The 18,796-nt window shown below is 47.0% G+C and overlaps 1 protein-coding gene across 1 annotated transcript in view; it reads right to left on the bottom strand.

The window, feature by feature from the left end:
* CCR6 (C-C motif chemokine receptor 6) overlaps positions 1-15,175 on the bottom strand; it is a 28,170-nt gene extending 12,995 nt beyond the window's left edge. Inside the window, exon 1 of the mRNA XM_063725090.1 lies at positions 14,893-15,175. The gene's annotated coding sequence lies outside the window, so the exon portion shown is untranslated. The remainder of the gene's footprint in view (positions 1-14,892) is intronic.
* Positions 15,176-18,796: the final 3,621 nt, after the last annotated feature.

The following is an 18,796-nucleotide window of genomic DNA, read 5'->3' as shown; positions in this document are numbered from 1 at the left end:
CATTCATCAAAAGACAGGTCTGAGCAGCTCCTAGGGGCCAATCCCTGTTCGAGGCAACAGCAGAGGGAAGACAAGAAGATGGCTGCATGCACCCACCACCTGACTGCAGCAGCTCACAGGCCCCCCAGGGCTGGCATTGCCTGACCCAGGGAATGTGGCAAGGGGTGCCACCAAGGCAAACACATGAGGAATCTTTAGATAGTGTGCTGGTCCCCACACCAGCCTCTGACTTGAAGTGCCTCCATTCCCCTAGCAATTGCATGAAACAAAAGTTGTGCAGGCCACACATCTGATTGATTCTCTTCTCTTTGTGGACATATGTTAGACTTAGAAATAAACTTGTATTAAAAGATATTTTTAATGGCTTTTTCTTCCCTTACTTAGAGGCAAATAATGATAAGCTATACTTCAGTATGTATTTTGTATTTTAGGCTTGAAATCATATCAATAAACTACCTTTTTTTAGAGATGGGGTCTTGCTATGTTGCCCAGGCTATAGTGCAGTGGCCATTCACAGGCACAATAATAGCACACTGCAGCCTCGAACTCCTGGCCTCAAGCTATCCTACCATGTCAGCCTCTAGAGTAGCTGGGACTACAAACCACCACCCTACTCTTTTAAATGAAATGCAAATCTACCAGGATCTCATGAAGATTAAATATATGCACATGGTAAGTAATAACTTAGCCTCTGAATTTCCATTTTAACATTTCAAAGATCTTGTTATCACACATTTTTAAAAGTGTTACTTTAATAAAAACGTAATTCCAGAATAATATTTCTTACATAGCATTTAAAATGTTCCATTTTTTTGCAATTTTTATTGCAATAAAGTAATGTGGCTTCCTAGTACAACTTTTATTAGGTACAATATGCAATAGAGTATCTCAGAAAGTAATAATTAATTGGTTAATTCATTTAGAAATGAAAAGAACACCTAATTATACATTCTGCTAAAAAGCAGAACCAGAAGAAAGAGGGAGGGGCTGCCCCCACTATAGGATTTAAGGCTGTGTTCAGTTCTGCAAACACAGCCATACTCATCTCCCCCCAGCCTTCCACGGTGCCTCTACCTTAGAGAAAACCATGTTTTTGGACCTTGAGGGCATTGAGAGTCCTCTAATCACAGGCAAATGGCCCCAGAAGAGGTGGGTAGCCACAGCACACACTCTCAGGGAGATCAATACTGGCTGGCTCTGTGGTGGTAGCAAAGAGAGAAGGCTGGTGAGAGCTGTGGGGGGGCTCCCCAAGAGGAGCAGGAGTTGGGGGGACCAAGCAACAGACCGACTGCCATTTTCATCCCTTTGGCCAAGGACAGACTCTGCCCAAGACAATTCAATAGCGGGAAAACATTAGTAATAGTTATGAAAATATTACTGGTAATAAAAACTGTATTAACTTGTAATTTAAAAACATTTAATGACTAGCTTAACAGTGTGTTAAAATAAAGTTGTCAGACAGTTTTAAATTTGTGCTTACTTTCATAAATAGTATTGGTCCTGCAAAACAAGGAGCAAGAACTAAATAAGAGTATGTGTGTATGTGTGCATATGTGTGTGTATGTGTGTGTATGTGTGTATGCATATGCCTGCATACATACACCTGTTTGTATCATGTATGTGTATATGCATGCATGTGCATGTGTGTATATAGATGTGCACATATGTGTATACATGTGTATGTGTGTATTTGCATGTGTGTGCATGGGTGTATATTGGCGCCTGCATGTATACATACATGTGTGTATGCATGCATGTGTGTGCAGTATGTGTATAACTGTGTGTGTGTACATATGGACATGTGTGTATGTATATATGCACGCATATGTGTATGTGTGTGTGTGTGTGTGCGCGCATATGCTGTAAATTAAGTTCTAGTTACCTGCTGGGCATTAGAATCACTGGTTTACAGCTGTTTATCTCTTTTAACCTCACAAAACCCTTTAAGGTAGACATACCCATTTTACAGATAGCGAGCCTGTAGCTCATCTAGGACTGTGAGTACTGGTGAGACTTCCATTATTGTCTCTTACTCGCCGTTCTAATTCACCTTGCCACCAGCAGGTCTTAGTGAAATGCCATAGAATTCCCACAAGATCTTAAATAATATATTTATTTTAAAACATCTTATTGATATCAGAGTTTCACATACTATAATGGTAGGTGTTCAATACATTTATGTTCTCTAAGTTTATTTGAATCATGGGCCCACCACATTTTATACTTTTTTAGATAAGCATCAGTGGAGCTGAAACTCTAGGCTGGCTTCCTTCTGCTTTCGAATGAGAGTGGCTACGGAGGAGACCAGGAGGTTTGATTTTTTTTTTTTGTTTTCCCCCGGTGATTTGTTTATTAAGCTTCTGTGGGTTGGTTTTTTTTTTTTTTTTTTTTTTTCAGTTCCTTTAATTTCTTTGGAAGTTTGCTTTTATGTTTTCTGTTTTATTTGCAGAAATTACATCTTTAACCATTTAAAGAATAGCTTTAGTTATGGCCTTGCATTTTTGTTTTTCTTTATAAAGCTGATCTCTACAATATCTATGTCCTGCTGCTAAGTAGACTTTGGAGCTGATCTCCAGCTGGAGTGCAGTGGTGTGATCTCGGCTCACTGCAACCTCCGCCTCCCAAGTTCCAGTGATTCTCCTGCCTCAGCCTCCCGAGTAGCTGGGATTACAGGCACATGCCACAATGCCTGGCTAATTTCTGTATTTTTAGTAGAGACGGGATTTCACCATGTTGGCCAGGCTGGTCTCGAACTCCTGACCTCAGGTGATCCACCCAGCACCTCAGGTGATCCAACCAGCTCGGTCTCCCAAAGTGCTGGGATTACAGGTGTGAGCCACTGCACCTAGCCTGGCTCCCTTTCATATCATTGCGTATTATTTTCTGGTCATAAGATACTGCCTTCATAATCCCAGTGGCATTGGCAGCCCTCATGAGAGCTTTGCAACTGAGACTTGTTGAAATTTCCACCTTGCCAATTTCTCTTAACCCCCCTCACAAGCTCCTTCCTGCTCGATCTTAGGCTGTCCGGGATGCCCACTCATCAGCCTTCATGGCATAAATGACTTACTGCCTCCAAAATATTTCTTAGTTAATTTTTTTGTTTTCCAAAATCTTTTAGTGTATTTGATCAAATAAAGAATCACATTCCTCTCCAGACTGATGCCCTGAAGATATCTCCTGTACGAGGAGCAAGTACCCAGACCATCACCCAAGCTCCAGTTCAGGGAGTGAGTATGAAATCCCTTACTATACACTTAGAGGAAAAGTGGGCTTCCTAAAACCATCAAGTCAATGCTTTCAGGAGAGGAAGTCTGTGTCGTTAAGCATAAACATGGTCAACATGCCAGCATTCTGGAAGATTCATGAGTAAAAGAGTCCCATTCCTGTCAGACTAGGGGATCAAAGAAGTTACATTTTTGAAAGAAAAGTCTCAGGGGCCTTGGCATGCTCACCTCAGGCAGTGCTCTGATCCACTCCCTTCAGCCTCACTCCGGGCCCCTCAGTCTGATGACTCCAGCTCACCGATGTGATGACCATCTGTCAATAAGATGCAGCTTCCAGTGGCCATTAAGAAAAAAGCTGTGAGCTACTAGAATTGACCAAAAGCAAGTTCTGGATTGCCACTTCCTATTGAAAAGTAACGCCTATTTGCCCAAATGCAAATGGTTAACCATGTATATCCTGTAGGGTATTGAGTAATCGTAGGATCCCTGGAATCAAAGTCCAACCAATGGTAAAGTGGTAAGAAAAAGGGAGGCATTGTAGCTCCCCAGAGGAAGACAGCCTTTGCGTGGTTTTCAATTTGCAGCAATGAGTTTGTACCCAAACTTTCATACTCCTTTACCTGGTTATCTCCTGGGAGCAAGGAGTCTCTGCAAGCCGACTGGGAAGATTTGGGAATGTTTGAAAGAGGCCGTGTGAGTTAAAGAGATGGGTCGGGAGCACTTTTGTGTGGAGTCAGTCAGTCCGGGCCCCACCCTGAAAGCTGTGCAGCCACAGAAGGGCCACTGAGCCCCGGCAAGCCTCGGTTTCCTCTTTCAGAAGAAAGACCATGACAGCTCTAACCTCAGAGGGTTCCGAGAAATAGCCATGCCCATCCACGGAAGCCGAGGAGCAGTGCCTGAAGGAGAGGTGGTTCTCCATGCATGTCAGCTATTATTACAAGATACTTTGAGAGCAACAGAGGAGCCCCTCAATCAAAAGCGGGCACCTAATCTTCATGTGGCACAGAGACATAATCTCTGGGTGACAGTGGGGGTCACTGCCCTGTCATTAGACATATCAAGGAAAGCAGCTGACGACAAGTCACTCAGAAATTTATTTTCAGATGCAAGTGATTACAAAATAGAAAAGAACCCTAGAATCATGAGGTTGTTCGCACCTGGGTTGCTGTGAACCACATCTCAGGAAATAACAAAAGTTTTACAGACAAGAGGTTCGTGATCAATTCTCAGCCAGCCTGATGGACTCACACTTTCTCCACCTCCCAGTGCACTGTCCCTCCCCATCCTAGGCTGCCCACGAGGCTCCACTGCCTGCTGCCCAGCTCTGCTCTGTCTTGACCACACCTCACCTGGGTCTCTCCTTCCTGCAGAGCCCTGAGCTCCACGTCCCCAAGCCTGAGCGAGCCTGAGAAGCTGGAGCCCACCCCTTATCATCTCTCTGGGAAACCAGCTGGACACAGCAGGACCTGTGTCCTGCTCAACCCCACTGGCCATTTTCCCGGACTTGTCCAGGGTCCACTCCAAAGACCCTGCTGGCCCCAGTGGCTCCTCCTTACTGGATAAAAGAAGGGCCTTTTCTGTTTGAAGCGCTTGCAGACCTATGGTCATGGGGTCCTCTTGCTGCCATCATTCCTTTCCCTGCCTTACAACAATCCTTCCAAACAAAGCCTCTCCTGACTAAGTCCTGGCTGTTTTCCTCTAACAGAGCTCACAACTTCCTTCACTCTGCATGACCTGTCCCTCCTCCATCTGAGAGAAGCCCTGGGGCTCTGCTCCCCAATAGTTCACCCCAACCCGAAACCTGCTGATTATTGGATGGCGAACAAAGCAAGACCCTTCCCTCTGCTCTTCCGACCCCTCCCCTTCTACCTCAGCTCCATCCCCTCCTCCTCATTTCTACCATGGGCCCTGAGGCTTCTGCTTCCTGTAGAAGGGCTGCCCATGGGAGGAAGAAACAGGCCGCCAGGTAACACACCCCTCGTGCATTCTCAGGTGCCCTCTAACACTGCCCTTGGATGGTCTTGCTTAGCGTGAAGGTAAGAAAGTAAGCCCTTTTATAGATGATTAGCCCTGGCAATGCCTGCCTGGAAAGAAAAGAAAGAAAATGAAAAGCAGATTGGACTTTGCTGGGGACCAAGAATGAACATTAATTAAGCAGAAATGTAACGTGTTGAACAAAACTGCGTTATGTGGCCATGCACATGCTGAGGGACCCAGGAGGCCCAATGACACCCCCTTCCTTGCAGAACAAAGAGATTCACAGCCACTGTGGGGGCCCCTTCAGTTAGACTGCACAGAGGCAGGGATCTGGAGGTCTCCAAGAGCGGCCTCCTCCCTGCGACACCCTCCCTGCCCCAGAGGGGAAGGTAGTGGATGGAGATTGAGACCCTGCTGCTGACTGGCTCCCAGCCTGGGCTGGTTGCCTTTACTTCGAGAGCTGAGGCGGAAGCTCCACATGGCACTGACCTCTGCAATGCTACTCATGTCCTTTGCTCCATATTCCTTCCGTAGTTCCAAGTCAAATCCAAATTATATGTCACCCTGAGAAAGCTGAGACCCATTTGGTTTTTATCTCTCTAAAAATGCCCCTATATTCAAGAATCTCTTAGATCTCACTCTTATTGAAACTTCCTCAAATTTAAAATCACACTGTTCATTTGCATAGACACTGTGAGGTGCATAAAAGGCGAGGAATGTGGCTTACAGTCACATGTTTCATAACAATAATTTTCCAGGCAGAAAATTCCACAGTAACATCAGAAGTTCATTCCCAAGAAAAGCCAGGGACAGTTTGGTAAATTCAGATAACAGTCATAAGGATTTGCTTTAAAACTCACATTGAGGCATTTCTAGGAAAGCCATCTGCCTCTGGCTACAATCCTACAGAGGACACTGTGTACGGCTCAGAACGGGTCACCATGACCGTTTCTCCTCGTGATTGCCTTTAATTCACAAACAGGCTCTCCACACACTGGAGGCCACAGCACACACACTGGAGGCCACGGCACACACACTGGAGGCCACAACACACACACTGGAGGCCACGGCACACACACTGGAGGCCACAACACACACACTGGAGGCCACAGCACACACACTGGAGGCCACGGCACACACACTGGAGGCCACGGCACACACACTAGAGGCCACGGCACACACACACTGGAGGCCACGGCACTCACACCCTGGAGGCCACAACACACACACTGGAGGCCACGGCACACACACTGGAGGCCACGGCACACACACTGGAGGCCACGGCCACGGCACACACACCGGAGGCCATGGCATGCACACTGGAGGCCACGGCATGCACACTGGAGGCCATGGCACACACACACTGGAGGCCACAGCACACCACTTGGTGGACATTGGTCATGTAGGTGTCAGTCATCTTTTGAAATTATCAGCAAAGTTGAAAAGATAGTAAATGCTTTGTTAACCCCTAAAGTAACACTCTGTATAAACTTTGAGGAAGTCAATGTGGTGAGCTGGTTGGGAATTCTTGCTGAGATACCAGGCAGCAGCAGTGCACCACCTGTTGGTCACATGGGGGAAGCCCCCCAGCCCAATCGAGCCTTTGGATGACATGGCTCCCACCCACTCTCTGATGGTACCTGCAGTGGAGGCCCCAACTGAGAAGCACTCAGCTGAGGCCAGTTGATCCCCAGGGCCACGAGAGATTGTAAATAAATCACTGTTAAAGCCACCATGACTCAAGGTGGTAGATAACTGGGGCAGTTTTCTACTCTCATTGTGTGCACAAAACTTCTGAAGTAATGAACATGTTTTTAAAAGACAAAACAAATTAAAATAAAAGCGTCATTTGTTTGTTTTTTAAAAACCCTCCCCAGGAAAGCCTAGAGTTAGCACAGGTGCTGGGAGTGGAGGGACAGGAAGAAGAAACCTACAACAGTGACAGCTGGCAGGCAGCCACAGGCTCACATACATTGCAAAAACATAGACTACCAAGCCCAGCAGTGCTTGGATCTGTGTCATGTGGTTTGGATCTATATCTTTTTCTTCATAAAAAAGTAAAAAAAGGCTACTTAACAAATTACGTCAGCAAATTCTCTAGTAGGGACAAAAACACATTTTATAGGAGGAAGTACAAGCTGTGCCGACACCTTGAATTTTGGAGTTTACAAAGATGTCAAATGGTGTATCCTTCAATGCTCACTGTATATGCTAATACATTTGGGCCTGGGGAGTCACTGTGTGTTATTCCACCCCATAAAGTAGCTGGCCTGAAAATTACTCTCCCAAATAGCCAGGAGAACACCTGTTATAAATTATTTTTCAGATACAAATCATTTTTTCAGATAGTTACTATGTACAGCACACAAGCTACAGAAATAGTTAAAAGTATTGCATCTACTTCCCACCTTTTGGGAACTCATATAGTTGGAAAGTTGAGGCCTAAATACATAACATTACAAGCAACATGTGATGTGCAGAGAGCCTGAGTGTGATGGATCAGTGAAGAAATGCCACTGGGAGTGTCCAGTTCACAGGAGGGAGCACACAGGAGCCCTTCCAGCTCCAGCCTCCTGGACCTCAGGCTCTTTGTGAAAGGCTGGGACTCAGCCAGGAAGGCGACTCAGATCTGACCAGGTAGGCAGGGGGAGGAAGGCAATTCGGGGACAAACAGCTGAGCCTGGGTAGGGAGGCAGAAAGGCACCGAGGTGGAAAGCAGTAAGGATGGGTGGGGGCACCAGCCCTCAGTGGGGAGCTGGGGAGGGTGGCTACAGGACTGGAACGCTGGTGGCAATGCAAAGACATAGACGTCTGTGGGCCATGGAGGGATGGGGAGCAAGTTTACAGTAGGGAGAAGAGCAGGGCACAGGGCAGGTGCACCCTCCTCCTGGCGGCAGCCCTGCCTGATGTCACAGAGTAGGGAAGGGAGCCGGGACCACGGGTGTCCAGCATGTGGGGCTGACCCTCACCATTTCACCCATTCAGTTTCATTAATCCTCACTACAGGCCCAGGGGCCCAGGAGTTGTCACAGTCCTCCTCAAGAGACAGATGAGAAAACTGAAACTCAGAGGAAAAACGTGACTTCCTCAAGTTCATACACCAATAAGTTGAAGAGCCAATCTCAAAGCCATGTCATCTGATCCAAAAGTTCATACCTTTCTGGGATACATGTGAAGAGAAAATGATTTGGGGAGATGTTTTGGAAAATATCAGTGAGGAACAAGCAAAAGGGGAATCAAGATGATGCCAAATTTTACATCGGGACAGAAATAGGGAAATTAAACTGAAAGCTTACTTTTTATTTACTAATTTATTTCTACATGGAAGAACAGTCATAGGAACTGGTCTAAGAGGGAAGAAAATGGATGTCATTTGAAGTACCTGGAATGTGAAGAGATTGATGTCTCGTGTAACTGAAAATTCTTGGAGATTCTTGACATGACTTTAGACTCATGTCGAGAATCGAAAGTCACTTTTCAAGTTAACCTCTAAATGTCTGTCTCCTAATCAATACATAAGGAGTTTAGATTTGTAAATGATTCATGCGAAGATCGAAGACAAAGTTCATGCCTCACACAGCATTAGGTGCACAGGGACAGCTTTGTAATTATGATTATTGTTGTGGTGGTGGAGGTGGGGGTGGAAGTTACCACTATTGAGTCATAAAGAAGGGGCTTAGCAAGAGATGCAGGAACAGTCTTGCATGGAGAGGTTGTAATTAAACTCAGAGACACAGATGGAACTGCTGGGATGTTGGGCTCATGTTTACAAAGCAGAAGGACAGATTGAAGTTGGAAAAGTGACACTTCAGAAGTGGCCAGAGGATAGGTCCTAAAATATTAGTACAGTGTCTTTAAAGAAGAAAAAAAAAAAAAAGAAAAAAAAAAACCAGAAAAGTGCTTACAGGAAACCTGCAGAGTGAAGAATTTGAGCACTGAAAAGTGACCTGTGCGTTTCGTTACTACTGTTCTCAGTGCTCTTTGAGACCAAATTTCTTTAAGAATGTCCAAGTGAAAGCTTAACTAAAGGGTTTAAGAAGGAAGAATACATCGAGGAAATAGAGACCACAAGGGTGGAAAACATTTAAGTACTGACAGGGAGACTCAAAAAAGGAAATAGAGTTATGGTAAGCAGCAAACACAGAAGAAAGGTTATTTCATTAACTGTGAAAACAAGCAGGTAACACCTTCCATTTCCCTCAACCCAGATCCCTCGAACACTCTTCTGACGTAAGATGCAGCTGTGCTGGGCAGAGATGCAGGAACTGTGGTGGGCAGAAATGTAGGGACAGTGTGAGGAGGGATGCGGGGACGATGGTAGGGAGAGATGTGGGGACAGTGGTGGGTAGGGATGCGGGGACTGTGGTGGGGAGGGATGCGGGGACTGTGGTGGGGAGGGATGCGGGGACTGATGGGGAGGGATAAAGAGGCTGTGGTGGTCGGAGATGCAGCAGTATTCTTGGACACTTTCCATCTAAGCACCCTGAACTCTGGTTTTCTAAGAAGGCTTTGTGCTCAGCCGTCAGGAACAGCGCAGAAGTGGAGAGGAATCAGTGACAGATGATGGACAGCCCTCCGGCCACAGGAGGACGACAGGAGTCACCCTCCACCCACCGCGGGAGGGGAGGGAACCCTCACCCACGGGACCGGTCAGCATCTCCTGCAGCATTATCTTACTGGCTCTTCCTGTTGGACTCCCAGGATTAAGGGGCAAACCCTCCCAGTTTTCCAGAGACTTCCCGGAAAGTAGAAACGTCTGTGCTAAAATCAGGACAGTGCTGCCACAGCAGGAAGGCCAGCCACTCTGGGCCTAACGGATGTGCAGGCGTCCGGGATTGGGAGGCGGTCGCCTTTCTCCTCTGCAATGGTTAGGGTACCCCTGGGTGCCTCTCTGCTAGGGGGTGGCATAGGCGGGAAGCCCGGACACCTGAGAAAGCAAGAGGGCCGCTGGAAATGAGGGGCGGGGTGCAGCGGGAGGCCGAGGGGGCGGCTGCCGTCAGTATGTGAAGGGCGCCTGCAGGGAGAAAGAGCAGCTCTACTCTCAGTTGAAGCAAAAGGAAAACTTTGGCCAAAAGCCATGCAGCTGGGAGGAGGCGGCTTGGGCTGGGAGGAGGGAGGAGGTGGGAGGAGGCGGCTTGGGCTGGGAGGAGGGAGGAGGTGGGAGGAGGCGGCTTGGGCTGGGAGGAGGGAGGAGGGAGGACACGTTTCCCCGCAGGGATCTGCCGCGCCGTGGGCTGAGAGGAGGGCCTCAGAGACAGGCCCAGCTGCCTCCTGTGCTGGAAATGGTGTCAAGCCAGAAAGGTCAATTTGATCTAAAACAGAAAGCGTCGGGGGTGCTGGAGAGAGAGAATTCCCAAGGGGCAGCGAGGGCGGGGAGGCCACTGTGAAAGACTCCAGAGGCTCTGGAGAGTTCGGGAAGGAGACAGAGGCATAAGAAAGTGCTGTTTCTGGCTCCAGCACAACCTCTGGAATGTTCTCCAGAGACAGAGCCAGGAGTTTGGCATTCTCTCTCGTGATCTCTTCTGGCAGTTGGACCCTGGAGCTTTTCAGGAAAGGAGACAGAACAACAACGCCCATCCACGCCTGCTGGTGTGCTTCCTCCTGGTGGCAGCTACGGCTTCAGAAATGAATTCCACGTAACCAGTAGTCATTCGCTTTATAACGTCTGCGGATCTTTGAACTAGGAGGAAAATGGGGAGCTTTCCATAGCATCCCCTTTGAAAAATCTTCTTTGAGGTCTCAAATTTGAACTTCCAACCCTGACCATGACATTTTAGATACAGCCTCAGTTTTGCAAAATTTTAGCAAAAAAAGTGAGAAACTGACACAAGTGTGAGAAGAGACATGAAAATCATAATGGTGTTTGTATAAGGAGGTAGAAATATAAGAAATGTAATTATTAAAAATTTCTCTTTGTGCTTTCATCTAATAACAAAATAAGTTGGTTGCATAATGAAACAGAATTTCTAAGAAAAGCAAAAGGACTAATTATAGTGACTGTTATGGATATCACTAATTTTCACTGCTGGAAAAATAACACCTTCTAAAGGTTTCCAGATAAACTATTGTGTGAGTGCTGCCATAGTCACAATTTCTTTCTGTGTTAGTTTCCAGAACAGTGGACAATACTATTTTGCTTCAAGTCAGATACAGAAAATGGGAAAAACACACTAGGTTTGTGGACAAGACACCCTGCTTAAACACCAGGAATGTGGAAAAAGAGGTATTGTTGAACCAACAAGATTTTTATGATTAATGAAATAGGTCTCAGCAGCTCTAAAACCGACTTGCAGCGGAATCAGGTGTCCTCTGACTTACTTAAAAATCTCGCAATCGTATTCACAAAGGCATGATTGACTGCCGGAAAGGACAGGTCCGCTCACAGAATGAGGACCACAGAAAGCCTCCCTCGCCGTTCTGCAACATCTAGAGGGCGCTGGGCGCTGGGTTCTGGCTGGCACACTCTCTGACCCACCAGCCAACTGCGGGGTGGACCAGTGAGACTCCCACCCAGCGTCGGAGGAGTGGGCAGCACAGCCTCCGTTAGCCCGCCGCTGTCTTGGCGATGTATGCGGGAGGAGACAGATTCTTTACAGAACCTGAAAAGACTCATTCTGACAAAAAGACCAAAGGAAAATGACTGATTTTATTATGTAGTCATTTAATTACACTCACAAGGCTGATTTACTAAAACATCTGTTTGTCTACCAGAAAGAAACCTGAAAGCCACATTCTTTTTAGGTTGGGGGTCTCCTATCAAATGATCTTGCCATTGGATAATCACACAGATTTATGTGTCTAAAGCCTCCTCCTTTAGATCTGTGAAGACATCCTCACCTCAGGTCCTCACTGGATGCAGAGCTAAGGACGGGGCCTCCCCTGGGATTTACAGCGCTGCTCGGTGACCCAGATTCAGAGTGCTAATTTCCATTTCTGTCTGCTGGGAACAGCCCCACTGACTTATAAACTGCTACAGAAATGAAAAAGGGTGACGTGTGCTCGGTGACATCAGAGCCACAGGCTGGTTACAGCAGCCGTCACAGCAGGCCTCAGCTAGGGGGCTCTGCATAGAGAAGGGGGCCCTGCTCATCTCCGTGCCAGGGTTTGAAATTTAAGCCACTCAATGGCAGTAAACCCTCCGAAGTATGAAGTGATGCCTCTGGACTGGGGTTTCCTATGCCTGGAGGAAGGGTTTCCAAGTGCACTGTGCTTATGAATTGGCTCTCCTTGGGGTTCAAATGTAGGTTCTGGCTGGATAGACCAGGGCTGGGTCCTGCGGTCCTGTGATTCTGAACTCCTCTTGAGGTCTACCACTGCTCAGAAGACCACCTGGGAGCAGGAGGGAGCTAGACCGTCTCAGCTAAGTCACGTGATTTATAACCCATCAAACCACCATCTTCACCAGCCCCTAGGATTTCAGGCAGCTCATGCGGCAGGAGGTGGGGACAGCACAGGGAGGATGACGTCCTCATGACATGAGCCCGATCAAGGGAAGGTGAGGAGGGAGAGACAGAAGCTGCCGGAGAGACCTCCTACACCCAGCTCTAGGTCATGCGCTGGCTGCCGAAGGGCCCTGCTTTGCATCTTGATCCTGTCTGCTGCAATGCGGTTGTCAGAGCCCAGAGCCGTGTCTGTCACGGTTGTGTGACCTGGCCCTTACCCTGGTCATGGCTGGCCAGTCCACCCCACCCTGCCCTAACAACCTCTGCTCATAAGATCTCATGTCTATTTTATCCTGCAACCTCTTCCTTGCCCTGTCCTTTCTCCTTTCTTTGTTCCATTTTCCCTTTCTTCATCTATCCATCTTCTCATTCTACCCCGTAAAATAGGAGTGCTTTAAAAAGTAAAGAGGAATGCATATCTTGCCTAGATGCCCCGTCCTCTCTGACACAGTCATCTGAATGCTGAAGGATGCGCTGGATATTTACTGTATTTTACTCAGCAACACAGCAATGTCCAACCAACATTTTGGTCTTGGGGAAGCCTATTCCAAATTAACTTTCAACTAATCATTTTAAACATTTAAAACTTGGGATCTGATGGGTGAAAATATTGCTAAGACATGTGATGAGATTTCTGGCCGTCTCCAGGGGAGCTGGGCATTGTCCAACCCTGCCTGGGCCCCATTTGTGGAGCCGCTGGGGACGTGTGCTTTCTCATCTGCAGCAGCCACCAAATTCCACACTGAGATCCTTCCAATACTTGGAACTACAGTATCTGCTTCCGCATTAAATGGGCCCATGTGAGGTCTACTGAGTTGCCCTCTCTGTGTTTTGGGGTTCTTCCAGCCCACCTCTTGACTGCACCTGGCCGTCTGCCATTCCTCATCACTTCCAGCGTGCCTGACTCCAGCAGGTGACATTCCCACTGAATGTGCCACTTCCAATAAGCTCTGGGCTGGGAAACCAAACAGCTCCCCTTATCAGAACTGTGCCTAAAATAAGAGCCAGTGTATCTGAATGTGCACCTGAGGGTCTCCCCTGGGAGAAAAACACACCAAGTTTGGGTACAGGCTTTGTGGTATCTATTTTGGTGCAGAGTCTCTTTGGGTTCATTTCCTCTTTCTCAGGCTGCCTTAGAGGTTGATATTATTAGATAAGAGAGCTCCAGGTAAGTCAGGCCTTAGAGGGTTCAGATGTTTAATTAGAGAAGACATAATGCAAAATTAAAGCAAGTGCCTCTAAGATTGTCCTACAAATGGAATCGCAATATTGTTAAATGCCATAAATACATTCACTCACAACACAGTGAAACTGATTGTCACTGGTTTATCACTTTCACTTGGGAGACAACGCTATCACTAGAACTCCTTCTGATGCATTGCAGCATCAAGAATTCTCTTGAAGCAGACCCATCAGTGTATCCAGGGACACACATTCCAGACACAACTGTGCATTCCACGGAGCTGGCTCTGGGCTTCTCTGTGTCTCCCCCACCTCACCCCATCCCGCTGTGGCTCTTTCCTCCCTCTGGGCCTGTCCTTCTCACCTGTGATGCCGCCTGCTGCCCTTGTTCATCCCAACCTCCCTGCACAAAGCCAGCCCCTCCACCGAGCCTGGTTCATGTTAGATCCACCAGCACCCCCTGTTCTGCAGCAGCCACAGCCCCCAGGGTGAGAAGTTTGGGAGACATGTTCCATTTTGGTTTGTGGGATCTGCATTTCTTCCTTATAGTTATGGCTCATAGAGATGACTGCTCTTTCAAAGGTGGTTGTGGTCTATTAGAGCGTTTCCAATGTCCCTATACTTCTTTCTCGAGTGCTAGTCAAAAGCGACTTGCAGATGGTATGGAATGTCTTTGTGAGATAGAAAGAACACAGACTAGGAGCAGAAAAATCTGCCTCCCAACCCTCCATGGCCATCTTCTGGCTGTGTGACTTTACCCACCTAACTCTTTAAAATAGCCCCACACCTACCTGCCAGGATTGTCTTCAGAATTACATAAAATAACACGTACCAAAGTCTCTAGAATAGAACATGTCACATAATAGACTCAACAAAGGTCAGCATCTCTTCTTTCTTTTTGGCATGACTAAAGTAGCCTAAATAAATAAGTATTCGCAATGCATGACTTGATAACATAAACTTTTGTAATATTCTGTTACCTCCAAAGCATAAAACAATTATTGAGACAAAAGAAATACAATATTTTCTAAGTTCCAAGACAAAAAAAAAAAAAAAAACCTTACCAATAAAGAAGGAGCTGTCTGTTCCACAAACCAGCAGCCACAGTTTTTTCTCTTAAATGTCAGACTTTGAAAAGGTTGAGATTTCTGTTCACCAGCATATACACGTGGGCCCTCTCTTACTGATGACCACAGAGTCCTGGGGACCTTCCTGTGCTCCCAGCCCAGCTCTCCTCTCCGGCCACACTGCTGCCTCCTTCACCCATACACTGGGTGGTGTGCTGGGCTGCCCTCCTTACCACAAGTTTTATTCCTCAGCACACACTTCAGATCACAGAAAGGAGACAAATAAGGTGGAGGAAGGAAGATGGGTTGATGTAACTAGGTCACTTGGTAATTTCAATTTCAGATGTAAATTTTTCTTTGTTTCAGAATTATTGATCTGTGGAATATTTCTTGATTCTTCTTGGAAATTACAAATTAATTCAAATGATTGTAAAGTTCTCTGAAAGGCTCTACATGTTTCTTAAGAGAATAAAAAAACCTGAAAATACCATATGACATATCCTTTATGAGTAAAGACACAGTGAATAGAGAATCAGTATCTCACCAATATCCCACTGCAGGTCAGTGGCAGCCATAAAAGAAGGCATACCCCAAGCGTAAAGGAGAAATTCCACCCTCAAAATACTCATGTTGTTTTGTTAGCCATTTTTTACAATCTGTGGCCACATGTCACAACATGACCAATTTGAGGACGCAGAAACCCCTGAGTTTCCATACCCCCAAGGCAACTGTCAGCCCTCAGTTTAAGAACAACCTCGTAATTTGAGGGGAAATCTAGGTTACCTTCTCCACCTAGGTCTATAATAAACAAGCTACAAATCCCCTAAGGAAAGTCCAAAATTGTTGCTTGATAGGAAACGCCAACGGCTTCTGCAGGGACAGAAGTGAGAGTCTACAACTCTAGTTCATCCACCCCTCTCCTTCCTTTTTCAAATGATTATAAATAGCATTGTTAAATGTTAATTAATGCATGTGTAATACAATTTAGAAAGTACTTTTCATGTTTATTATTTCATTTAATCCTGACAAACAATTTTGGGAAAATGGACATTGTGACCTTCATTTTGTAGGTGGAAAGAAACCAGCACAAAACGCGTTGAGTAACTTCTCAAGAATGTATGAGCCAGGAGTAGTGAATTCAGAAAATAAGCCCTAGGTCTTCCACGTCCTCTTTGTACCACACGGCAGTTCAGCAATTCCTCCAGTAAACACTTCCTGATGCCCACCACGTGCTGGGCACTGCTCCAGGCACAAGGGATACGGCAGTGACTAAAACAAGTAAAAGTCTTGGCCTCCTGGGGTTTCCATTCTAGTCATGGAACACAGGTAACAACCAAAAAAAAAAAAAATGAATGAAAAGATACGTAGTATGGAAGTTGGCCAATACTATGGAGAAAAGTCAAGCAGGGAAGTGGGTGGGGATTGTTGAGGCAGTTGCAATTTCAATGAGGGTGAACAGGGGAGGTTTCACTAAAAATGTGGCATTTAAGTAGAGCCCCAGAAGAGGGCAAGGAGTGAGCCACGTGTGTACCTGGAGGAAAAGCACTTTGGGTGAAGTCCTCGATGCAGAATTTGCCTGACATGTTCAAAGCAATGAAGGAGCTCAGTGAGGGTGAGGTGAGCCAGGGAGGGATGACAGCTGCAATCAGAGGCGAGGGGCCGGTCGCAGGGCCTCACAGTCCACCGCCGTGACTTTACCTCCTCCAGGGGAGACTGGATGTTACTAGGACTTCGGAGTGACATTATCTGACTTCCATTCTAAGATCACTTTGGCAGCAGTGTTGGAAATGGATTCAAGGGATTTCAGGCAGAATTAAGAAGACCACCCGGGTAAGATATGAGGGGAATATTTTGGAAACAAAGTCAACAGGATTTACTGGCAGACTGGATGTGAGATTTGACAAAAAGACAAGCGCAGAGGATGGGTCCAGGTGTCTGGCCTGTGCAGTGAAAGCTGCTCATTCAATGCGATGGGAATATGAGGAGGAGGTGGGTCTGGGGTGGGAGGGAGTGTTCACAGGAAGCCGGTTAGGAAATTGAGACATTAAAGCAGCCACTAGAACATCCCGGTGCATATTCACAAGAGCCAAGACATGGAACCAACCGACGTGTGCATCGGCAGAGGAATGGGTAAGGAAAATGTGCTGTCTATACCCGTGGAATGCTACCCAGTCAGAAAGCAGAAGGGACTCCTGGCATGCTCCGCAGGATGGGTGGAACTGGAGGATGTTACGCTAAGTTAAGCCAGGGAGAGAAAGTTAAACACCTCATGTTCTCACTCATGTGTGGAAGCTAAAAAACAGTGGATCTCATAGAAGCAAAAAGTAGAACAGAGGATGCTAGAGGCTGGGAAGGGGAGAGGGAAGAGGATAGGGAGGGTTTTGTGAAAGGACACAAGATCACAGCTAGACAGGAGGAATAAGTCCTCATGTTCCATGCCACTGCAGGATGACCAGAGTTTATATCATATCACTGCAAATGGCTAGAAGGAGGATATTGAACTTTCCCAACACGAAGAAATGATAAATGTTTGAGGTGATGGATATGCCAATTACCCTCCTCTAATCACTGTACATTACACTTATTGAAACATCACTATGTACACCATAAATATGTACAATTATTATTTGTCGATTAAAAATAAAGACTAGGCCGGGCACGGTGTGGCTCATGCCTGTAATCCCAGCACTTTGGGAGGCCGAGGCGGGCAGATCAGGAGGTCAGGAGATCGAGACCATCCAGGCCAACATGGTGAAACCCCAGCTCTACTAAAAATAAAAAAATTAGCCGGGGGTGGCGGCATGAGCCTATAGTCCCAGCTACTCAGGAGGCTGAGGCAGGAGAATTGCTTGAACCTGGGAGGTGGAGACTGCAGTGAGCCGAGATTGCGCCACTGCACTCCAGCCTGGGTGACAGAGTGAGACTCTGTGTCAAAAAATGAATTAATAAACAAAATAAAGAATAAAAAAAGATTCCAGTGCAGATATCTGGTGTTCTCAGTGAGAAATGGAGTTGAGGGTGGAGCTCAGGCAGGAGGTGTGCACTGAGGAGCCACCAGCTAGGTCACCGAGGCAGCGAGAGCAGACGGCCGAGAGGAGCAGGCGCCTCCAGATGAAGAGAATGTCCAGCTATGTCAATGCTGCTGACCACAAGCAGCACAAAACTGAAAATTGACCACTGTATGTAGCAACTTGGAGATCATTGTGGTCTCGGAGTAAGATCAAGCTGCGGAGCCCCCACCCGGCAGCCCTCGAGGACTTGGAGACCCCCAAAGTGGGCACATCTGGGCCCCGCTCCACCTGGCACACACCTGGCAACCAGATGAGCTTCTCGTGCCACGTGGGGTCACGCTCAATGGCGTGGAGTGGTGTGGGAGGATACCTGGCTGGGAGAGGGATAAACACAGGAGAGAATGCAAACATTTATTCCAGGGAGGCTGGGTGAAGAGAAACAGACATGGGTCTCAGCTGGAGATGACACTGGAGCAAAACATATTTTGTTTAAGATTGGGTCATATTGGTTAAGAATGACCCCATAAAGAGGAAAATGCTGACTGTGAAGGAAAGAGAAGGGAGAAGTGTCTGTCAAGTAGACAAAGGGGCAGGCACTCAGTGTACCCCCCGGAGAAGGGGCTGTGTCAGGGACGGAGCTGGTCTCCCTGGTGACAGGTGAGGAGGCGGAGCCCGGGGGCACAGAGGCCGGGAGACAGGTGGGTGCGTTGGTACGCGGCCATGGGGCTCTCTTCTGATTGCTCCTATCTTCTTAGGGAAATAGGAAACCAAGGCATCCACTGAGAGGGAAGATGGAAAAAGAGGCATCCTAGTTTTAAGAAAAAAGGAAAAGGAATAAGTTAGCCATCCAGGAAGAGGGAGAAGCAAGGGGCTAGAGAATTCTAACTGCC

The sequence above is a fragment of the Pongo abelii genome, chromosome 5, assembly GCF_028885655.2.
Source record: "Pongo abelii isolate AG06213 chromosome 5, NHGRI_mPonAbe1-v2.0_pri, whole genome shotgun sequence".
Taxonomy (NCBI): Eukaryota; Metazoa; Chordata; class Mammalia; order Primates; family Hominidae; genus Pongo; species Pongo abelii.
Note: the sequence above shows the minus strand (reverse complement) of the source record. Positions and strands in the feature narration are given on the sequence as shown.